Source organism: Lolium perenne, chromosome 3 (assembly GCF_019359855.2).
Source record: "Lolium perenne isolate Kyuss_39 chromosome 3, Kyuss_2.0, whole genome shotgun sequence".
NCBI lineage: Eukaryota > Viridiplantae > Streptophyta > Magnoliopsida > Poales > Poaceae > Lolium > Lolium perenne.
The window spans coordinates 156865546-156874354 of record NC_067246.2 but is presented as its reverse complement, the minus strand read 5'-3'; positions in this window follow the sequence as shown (position 1 = coordinate 156874354).

Sequence of the window (8809 nt, the reverse complement as noted above, 5' to 3'; positions counted from 1 at the left end):
TTGGGATAGGCTTGTGGTAAGAAAGGTAAGATTAATGGTGCCTTGCCCCAAAGGGGCTTTGCACTTTGCAAGAATGTTAGCTTGCAACATTATAACTTGCAATAATCTAGCTTGCCTTGGTTGTTGAGGTGGTCAAAGTGCTCTTCTTCTTCTTGGTAGAATCCGTCCTCTTCCTGGTATTCTTCGGCACTAGCGTCTATACACAAATACGAGGATACAATCACCAAACAATACTTAAGTAGCCTTAATTAGCCCTAATGGCTCACTCCAAATGATCTAGCATCATCACTTAGCATTGCTACCAACAATTAATCTAGGGTTTTCTTTCTTAGGGTTAGAGAAATAATTTCCTCTCATTGCATACGTGAATGATAGTTTCCATTTAGTTCTTGAGGAATAATTTCCTCTCATTGAATCTTCTTAAGATTTAACTTCCTCAAACAATTATACATGAAATCATGTTGACCTAAGTCAACCATTCATCATCATCATTTGAGGAATTGATTTAAATGAGGTAGAGTACCTCATACCATTTAATAATGCCCACTATGATTTAAAATCTCCAAGTATTTCATGTGAGAGTATTTGACCAGGGGTCAATACTTCATATGAAAGTATTTGGGACAATATTTAAATGAAGTGAAACACTTCATATATTTTGCATAATAGTTTTGGACAATATCAACTAACTAAAATAGCCATATAGTCCTTTATTTAATTTGGGCCATGATCACTCAAGGTGACCATACCATATTTTTGCATAAACAATTAGCGTAAGTGAAATGTGACTTATAGCAATTGGATTTACTTCAAAATTCAAATTGGTTGATTTTTAAGATTTATTTGAAGTCACAAAAGTCACTTTATTGTTATTTTTGTCACATTAATTCTACACAAGATTTTGAAGTGGGACCAGTGGGGTTGGATAGATATTTTTACAAGCTTTCCAACAACATAAAATTCATCAATTTTGGTTGGGTATATTTGAAACTATTTAATTTCTAAGACAGGACCAATATTTAAATTTATACCCAATTCTTTAACCAAGTTTGAAAAGATGGGCTTAGGCGGGAAATTTAACAGGCCAGACAGAGCAGAGAGAGATGGGCCGGCCCAGCTAAAGCTGCGGGCCAGCTGACAGCAGGACCCACCCGTCAGCGAGCGACACTCACCGAAACGGTAAGTTTGAATTGGATCCGTTCGATTAGAGGGTGATCCGACGGTGGAGGCTCGTCATCTCCGTCGGGGAGGAGGAGGTTGCTGCCGCGGCGGAGTAGGGGGTCGGCGGCGATCCTGGGCTCCGGCGAGGGACGGCGTTGACGCTAGGCAAAGTTGTCGTCGACGGCGAGTCGAATGGTACTGGTGGCGAGGCTGGAGGTGGTCTGTAGCGGTGAATTGCTCTGAGGTTGCTCGCGGGCCTCCGGCGAGCAATTGGCTGGCTAGCGGCGGCGATGTGCAGTGGAGAGGGGCGGAGGAGATTCAGAGAGAGGAGAGGAGTGGATTTGCAGTGGAGGTGAAGGCGTGGGGACCGCTCCTTTTATAGGATGCGAGGTGGCCGTGAGGGGTGCGGCAAGAGTGACAGCAGAGCGGAGGCTCCGGCGAAGGAATTGGGTCGGCGAGGTGGGCGCGAGGTAGGCGGCGTCCAGGCGGTGCTAGCGAGCTAGAGGGCGAGGTGGGGGACGGTCCTGGCAAGCGAGGGCGATGGCGAACTCTGGCAGTACGGGCGCGGAGATCCGGCGATGATGCCGACGGCGGCGGCGCTCGCGCGAGACAAGGGGCGTGTCTGTTGGGTTGCAGTCGTCCAGGGGAGCGTGTGTGCAAAGAGAGAGAGAGCGAGAGGGGGCCTGGGTCGACAGCGGTGCTGCACGTAGTTGACGTATATCTTTCCGTCCAACACGCGTCCGTTGGGAACCCCAAGAGGAAGGTGTGATGCGTACATCAGTAAGTTTTCCCTCAGTAAGAAACCAAGGTTTATCGAACCAGTAGGAGCCAAGAAGCACGTCGAAGGTTGATGGCGGCGGAGTGTAGTGCGGCGCAACACCAGGGATTCCGGCGCCAACGTGGAACCTGCACAACACAACCAAATTACTTTGCCCCAACGTGACAGTGAGGTTGTCAATCTCACCGGCTTGCTGTAACAAAGGATTAGATGTATAGTGTGGATGATGATGTTTGCAGAGAACAGTAGAATGAGTATTGCAGTAGATTGTATTCGATGTAAAAGAATGGACCGGGGTCCACAGTTCACTAGTGGTGTCTCTCCCATAAGATAAATAGCATGTTGGGTGAACAAATTACAGTTGGGCAATTGACAAATAAAGAGGGCATGACCATGCACATACATGTTATGATGAGTATTGTGAAATTCAATTGGGCATTACGACAAAGTACATAGACCGCTATCCAGCATGCATCTATGCCTAAAAAGTCCACCTTCAGTTTATCATCCGAACCCCCTCCAGTATTAAGTTGCAAACAACAGACAATTGCATTAAGTATGGTGCGTAATGTAATCAACAAATACATCCTTAGACATAGCATTGATGTTTTATCCCTAGTGGCAACAGCACATCCACAACCTTAGGGTTTGCTGACACTCCCCCAGATTTAATGGAGACATGAACCCACTATCGAGCATAAATACTCCCTCTTGGAGTTACAAGTATCAACTTGGCCAAAGCCTCTACTAGCAACGGAGAGCATGCAAGATCATAAACAACACATAGATAGATTGATAATCAACATAGCATAGTATTCCATATTCATCGGATCCCAACAAACGCAACATGTAGCATTACAAATAGATGATCTTGATCATGTTAGGCAGCTCACAAGATCTAACAATGATAGCACAATTAGGAGAAGACAACCATCTAGCTACTGCTATGGACCCATAGTCCAGGGGTGAACTACTCACACATCACTCCGGAGGCCACCATGGCGGTGAAGAGTCCTCCGGGAGATGATTCCTGATGAGGTCTAAGACCCCGTGTGTGGCCCGATCTCGCGGATTGACTTCGAAACCAAGGGGGAAGATGGGAAAACGCGAGGAACACGAAGAACACGGCGATGAACACGAGGAACTCCGGGACTCACGCACACACACACCCCGATACACCCGATGCTTACCTCCGTGGCTCGATGGACCACGCCAATAGAATCTCCGAGGAAGAGACACGCGGTAGAATTCCCCGGGGAGAGATTGGGATTGGAGAAGAAGAGCTTGGTGAGGGAGAGAGAGTATCTTGTACTAGAATCTCACTCAACAAGTTCCAAATCAACAACCAAGGTGCCTTGATTACAGAGGGATGATACCCAAGGGAGACTAAGCTCAAATTTAGGTTTGAGTTCAAAACAAGTCTAAAGAGCTAATGAGGGGTCCCAGCTACTTATATAGTCATACATGGCCAGCAAGGGCGAACAGGTACGCGAATGGATAAGTTAAGGCAGTTTGGTGGGGCATTCTCGTCAGGTCCGGTTTGGGGCCGGTCTGACCGGGCCTGGGACCGGGCCGTCCGGTCATGGGTCCGGTCGACCGGGCGCAAACCGGGAAACTGCGAAGTTTCCGGTCGTCGTCCGGTACGAGGGAGCTGGCCCGGTTTGCGCCCGGTCGACCGGGCCTATGACCGGGGCGTCCGGTTGTAGGTCCGGTCTGACCGGGTCCTGGACCGGCCAGCGTCCGTCTCTTCCTTGGAGCGCTTCGTGCGACGTTGGCTTTGGCTTCATGATCATCTCCATGTCCAGTTGCTTCTCTCCTTCCCTTGACCTTGGCGTCTCCTCCTCTCCGTGGTCTTGACGCGCCTTGTACCTAATGACACATAGCACGTCGGCATGAGGTAGCAATCCATCCAAAGGGGTACCAAGATCAAGGGTGGTGAGGAGCGAGTTCACCTCATCATGAAGAGCTTTGACTCGGGCTCGTGTCATCGGTCCACTTGGGGGACTTGTTGGTCTTGGTGTAGCAACGTCGGTGACCGGGGCTACATCATCTCCCCCCCCTTGGGAAAGAGTCGTCCTCGACTCTTGCACCTCCTCATCTCCATGATAGGGTGACAAGTCCGAGACGTTGAACGTGTTGCTCACCAAGTACTTGGATGTTGGTATGTCGATGACGTAAGCGTTGTCGTTGATGCGCTTGAGGACCTTGAAGGGGCCATCTCCTCTTGGCTTGAGCTTGGAGTTGCGCTCATGAGGGAACCTTTCCTTTCGGAGGTGGATCCAAACGAGGTCTCCTTCTTCGAATATCCTTGCCTTCTTCTTGGCGTTGAGGCGGTTGGCTTGACGAAGAACATGTTCTTGTATGGTTGCCCTTGTCTCTTCATGTAGTTTCTTGACGGCGGCGGCGCGCTTGTCGAAGTCCATGTTGATGCGCTCGTGGAGAGGAAGCGGAAGTATGTCGAGTGCCGTGTAAGGTTCGAAGCCATAGACGACCATGAAGGGGCTCCTTGATGTAGTCTTGTGCTTGGCGCGGTTGTAGGCGAACTCGGCGTGGGGAAGGCACTCCTCCCATGACCTCAAGTTTTTCTTCACGAGGACCCGTAGGAGGGTGGAGAGGCTTCGATTGACCACTTCCGTTTGGCCGTCCGTTTGCGGGTGCGATGATGGTGAGAACAAGAGCTTGACTCCAAACTTCGCCATGATCGACTTCCAAAGATAACTCATGAACTTGACGTCTCGATCCGACACAATGCTTTGTGGTACTCCATGTAGGCGAACGATTTCCCTGAAAAACAATGAAGCAATGTGTGAAGCATCGTCGCTCTTATGGCAAGGTATGAAATGAGCCATCTTAGAGAATCTATCCACTACAACAAATATGGAATCATGACCATGCTTAGTGCGAGGCAAGCCTAGAACGAAATCCATGCTAATATCGGTCCATGGTGCATAAGGAATAGGCAATGGCATGTAAAGACCATAAGGGTTGGAGGTAGACTTAGCTTGTAAGCATGTTGTGCACCGACGGCAAAGGCGCTCCACATCTCGCTTCATCTTTGGCCAATAGTAGTGGGTCGAGAGCATGGCATATGTCTTGTCACGGCCAAAGTGGCCCATAAGACCTCCTCCATGAGACTCTTGCAAAAGCAATTTTCGAAGCGAAGACGCGGGAATGCAAATCTTGTTGGCTTTGAACAAATAGCCATCATGCAAATAGAAATCATCCACTCCTCGCTCAACGGAGCACTTCTCAAAAATGGGAGCAAAGAAAGAATCGGAAGGATAGAGTTCTTTGATCTCTTCAAGTCCCAAAACATGAAAATCCAAACGAGTTAACAAAAGGGTGTTTTTGCGGGAAAGAGCATCCGCCACAACATTGTCCTTGCCCTTCTTGTATTTGATCACATATGGGAAGGACTCAATGAACTCGACCCATTTTGCATGTCGTTTGTTCAAGTTGTGTTGGCTTTTCAAATATTTCAAGGACTCATGGTCGGAATGAATGATAAACTCTTTTGGCCAAAGGTAATGTTGCCAAACTTCAAGAACACGAACCAAAGCGTAGAGCTCCTTGTCATATATAGGATAGTTGAGGCGTGCGCCATCTAACTTCTCACTATAGTATGCCACGGGTTTGCCCTCTTGCATAAGAACACCGCCAATACCAAGCCCACTTGCATCACACTCAATCTCAAAAGTTTTGGCAAAATTTGGAAGAACAAGAAGTGGAGCTTCGGTAAGACGTTTCTTCAACTCATCAAAGGCATTTTGTTGGGCCTTGCCCCAAACAAACGGAACATTCTTCTTGGTAAGCTCATTCAAAGGGCAAGCGATGGTGCTAAAGTCTTTCACAAAGCGGCGATAAAACCCGGCAAGTCCATGGAAGCTTCGGACTTGGCCAACATTTGTAGGGGTAGGCCAATTATGGATGGCCTCCACCTTGGAAGAATCAACTTCAATCCCATTAGCGGAAACCACAAAACCAAGAAAAACCAATTTGTTTTGAGCAAATGTGCACTTGGGGAGGTTAGCATAAAGCTTTTCATGGCGCAAGATGCACAAGACTTCTCTCACATGTTGCACATGGTCCTCGAGGTTTTTGCTATAAATAAGAATATCATCGAAGTAAACAACCACGCTCTTGCCAATGAGAGGACGCAAGATGTGATTCATGAGGCGCATGAAAGTAGATGGTGCATTGGAAAGACCAAAAGGCATAACGAGCCATTCATAGAGACCAAGTTTGGTCTTGAATGCCGTTTTCCATTCATCACCAATAGCCATGCGGATTTGATGGTAACCACTACGCAAATCGACTTTGGAGAAAATCGTGGCACCACTAAGTTCATCAAGCATGTCATCTAAACGCGGAATGGGATGGCGGTAACGGACGGTAATGGCATTGATGGGGCGACAATCCATACACATCCGTTGCGTCTCATCCGGTTTAGGCACAAGAATCACGGGAACCGCACAAGGGCTAAGGCTTTCTCGGACGTACCCATTTGCGAGGAGATCTTGAATTTGGCGATTGATCTCCTTGGTCTCTTCGGGGTTGGTGCGGTAGGCGGCACGGTTTGGAAGCGGAGCGCCGGGTATGAGGTCGATGCGGTGTTCTATGCCGCGGAGTGGTGGTAGTCCATGAGGGAGCTCGTCGGGGAAGACGTCTCGAAATTCCTGCAAAAGAGACAACAAAGACGGAGGAATGTTGGTTAAGTCGTTAGTCTCCGACGCGGGTCCCTTGCATATGAGCACATAGTGCAATATGGTGGATGGGTTTTCTTGGAGCTCTCTCCACTCACTCTTGGTGGCTAGAAGGACACTCTTGGGCTCACTCATATATGGCTTGTGGCGCTCACTCTCTTTGTGGTGGGTCGCTCCCTCTCCTCTCATCTCACTGTGGTGGGTGCGGAGTTGTGCCCTCGCTAAAGCCTTCGCATTATCCGCGATGATTTGGCTAGGAGTCATCGGGCGCAACTCGAACTTCTTGTCGTTGACCTTGAAGGTGTATGTGTTGGAGAGTCCATCATGTATGGCCTTCTTGTCATATTGCCAAGGGCGGCCAAGCAACATGTGGCACACCGTCATGGGTACCACGTCACACTCGATGGTGTCCTCATAAGGGCCGATCTTGAAGTTGACGGTGACGGTATGTTGTATCTTGACGTTGCCCTTATCACTCAACCATTGGATATGGTAAGGGTGAGGATGCTTGCGGAGAGTGAGGTGGAGCTTCTCACACAACTCGGTGCTCGCAAGGTTGTGGCAACTTCCACCATCGATGATGACCTTGATAGACTTGCCACCAATTCCGGCACGGGTTTGGAAGATGTTGCACCGTTGTTCTTCCATATCATGGGGTTGTGTGGTTAGCACCCTTGTGACCACAAGTGAGGGACTTGGGTCATGCTCACATAAGAGAGGATCTTCTCCACTATCTTGCTCATAAGCTTCTTCACTTGCCACGGCGGCTTGCACAAGGGCTTCATATTCATCCTCATCAAGAGTCTCGATGTCACCATTCTCCATAGTGATCATGACCTTGGTGTTCTTGCACTCAAACGATTTGTGACCTTGGGTGCCACACTTGAAGCAAGTGACACTAGAGGGTCCCGTGGATGCCTTAGAGGAGGCGGTGGAGGAGACCGTTTGCTTCATGCGACTTTGGATAGTCGGTTTCTTGGAAGGTGTAGAGGATGCGTCGGCCTTGGCACTTGTAGCATAAGGAGTTGATGTAGTAGGAGGAGTCGATGTAGCGAGCTTGGAGGAGAAATAGGACTTGGCCTTGGAGTACTTGATGTCCTCAATCACTTGGCGCTCGGCCTTCGATGCTTGGTGGACTAGCTCAACCATGTTGGAGTAAGGTTGGAACTCGACAATCCTCTTGATGGGATAAGTAAGGCCATTGAAGAAGCGAGCAATGGTTTGCTCCTCGGATTCTTGGATGTTGGCTCGCATCATAGTGAGCTCCATCTCCTTGTAGAACTCCTCAACGGTTTTGGTGCCTTGCTTCAAGTTTTGGAGCTTGTTGAAGAGGTCTTTCATGTAGTGCTTTGGGACAAAGCGAGCATGCATCTCCTTTTTCATATCTTCCCAAGTGTCAATTGGAGGTTCACCCTTTTCTTCGCGAAGAGTGAGGACTTGCTCCCACCAAGTGTTGGCGTAGTCTTCAAACTCGAGTGATGCCATAGCCACTTTCTTGGCACCGGAGTAGTTGTGGATGCGGAAGATTTTGTCCACCTTGAGTGCCCATGAGAGGTAAGCTTCGGCGTCGTCTTCACCTTTGAACTTAGGCATGTTGAACTTGAGCTTGCCATACATGTTCTCTTCATCCTCCAAGTTTCTTCTACGGGGAGGGGCGCCGTCAACTCTTGCGGCTAGAGGTGGAATAGGAGGTCTTCTATGGCCAACCATAGCATTGGGTTGGTGGTGGAGTTGAACACTTGCTTCACTTGGTTCACGGTGAGGATGTGGTTGAAGATCTTGTCGCGGTTGAGGACGATGCTCAATGTTGGGTCTCTCATCTTGATCATGGTGAGGCTCTCCTCGTCCACGTTGGTCATGGTGAGGGTGGCGACGAAGATCTCGCCGAGGTGGATCTTGAGGATCTTGGTCTTGGGGATGGCCATCACGCCCATGGTGAGCATGGCGATCCGCTTGGTGACGATCTTGTTGAAGGCCTTGAGCTTGTGGAGGACGCTCATGTGGACGAGCATGGCGATGTATTTCTCCACGCCTAGAGTTGGAGCGGGAGTCTTCATGACGAGCATGTGAGCGATGAGGTCGATGATGGTCTTCACGCCTTGAAGAAGAGCTTGGGGACGAAAGGCCACCATGAGAGTAATGGTCTTCATGCCTTGAGGAAGAGCTT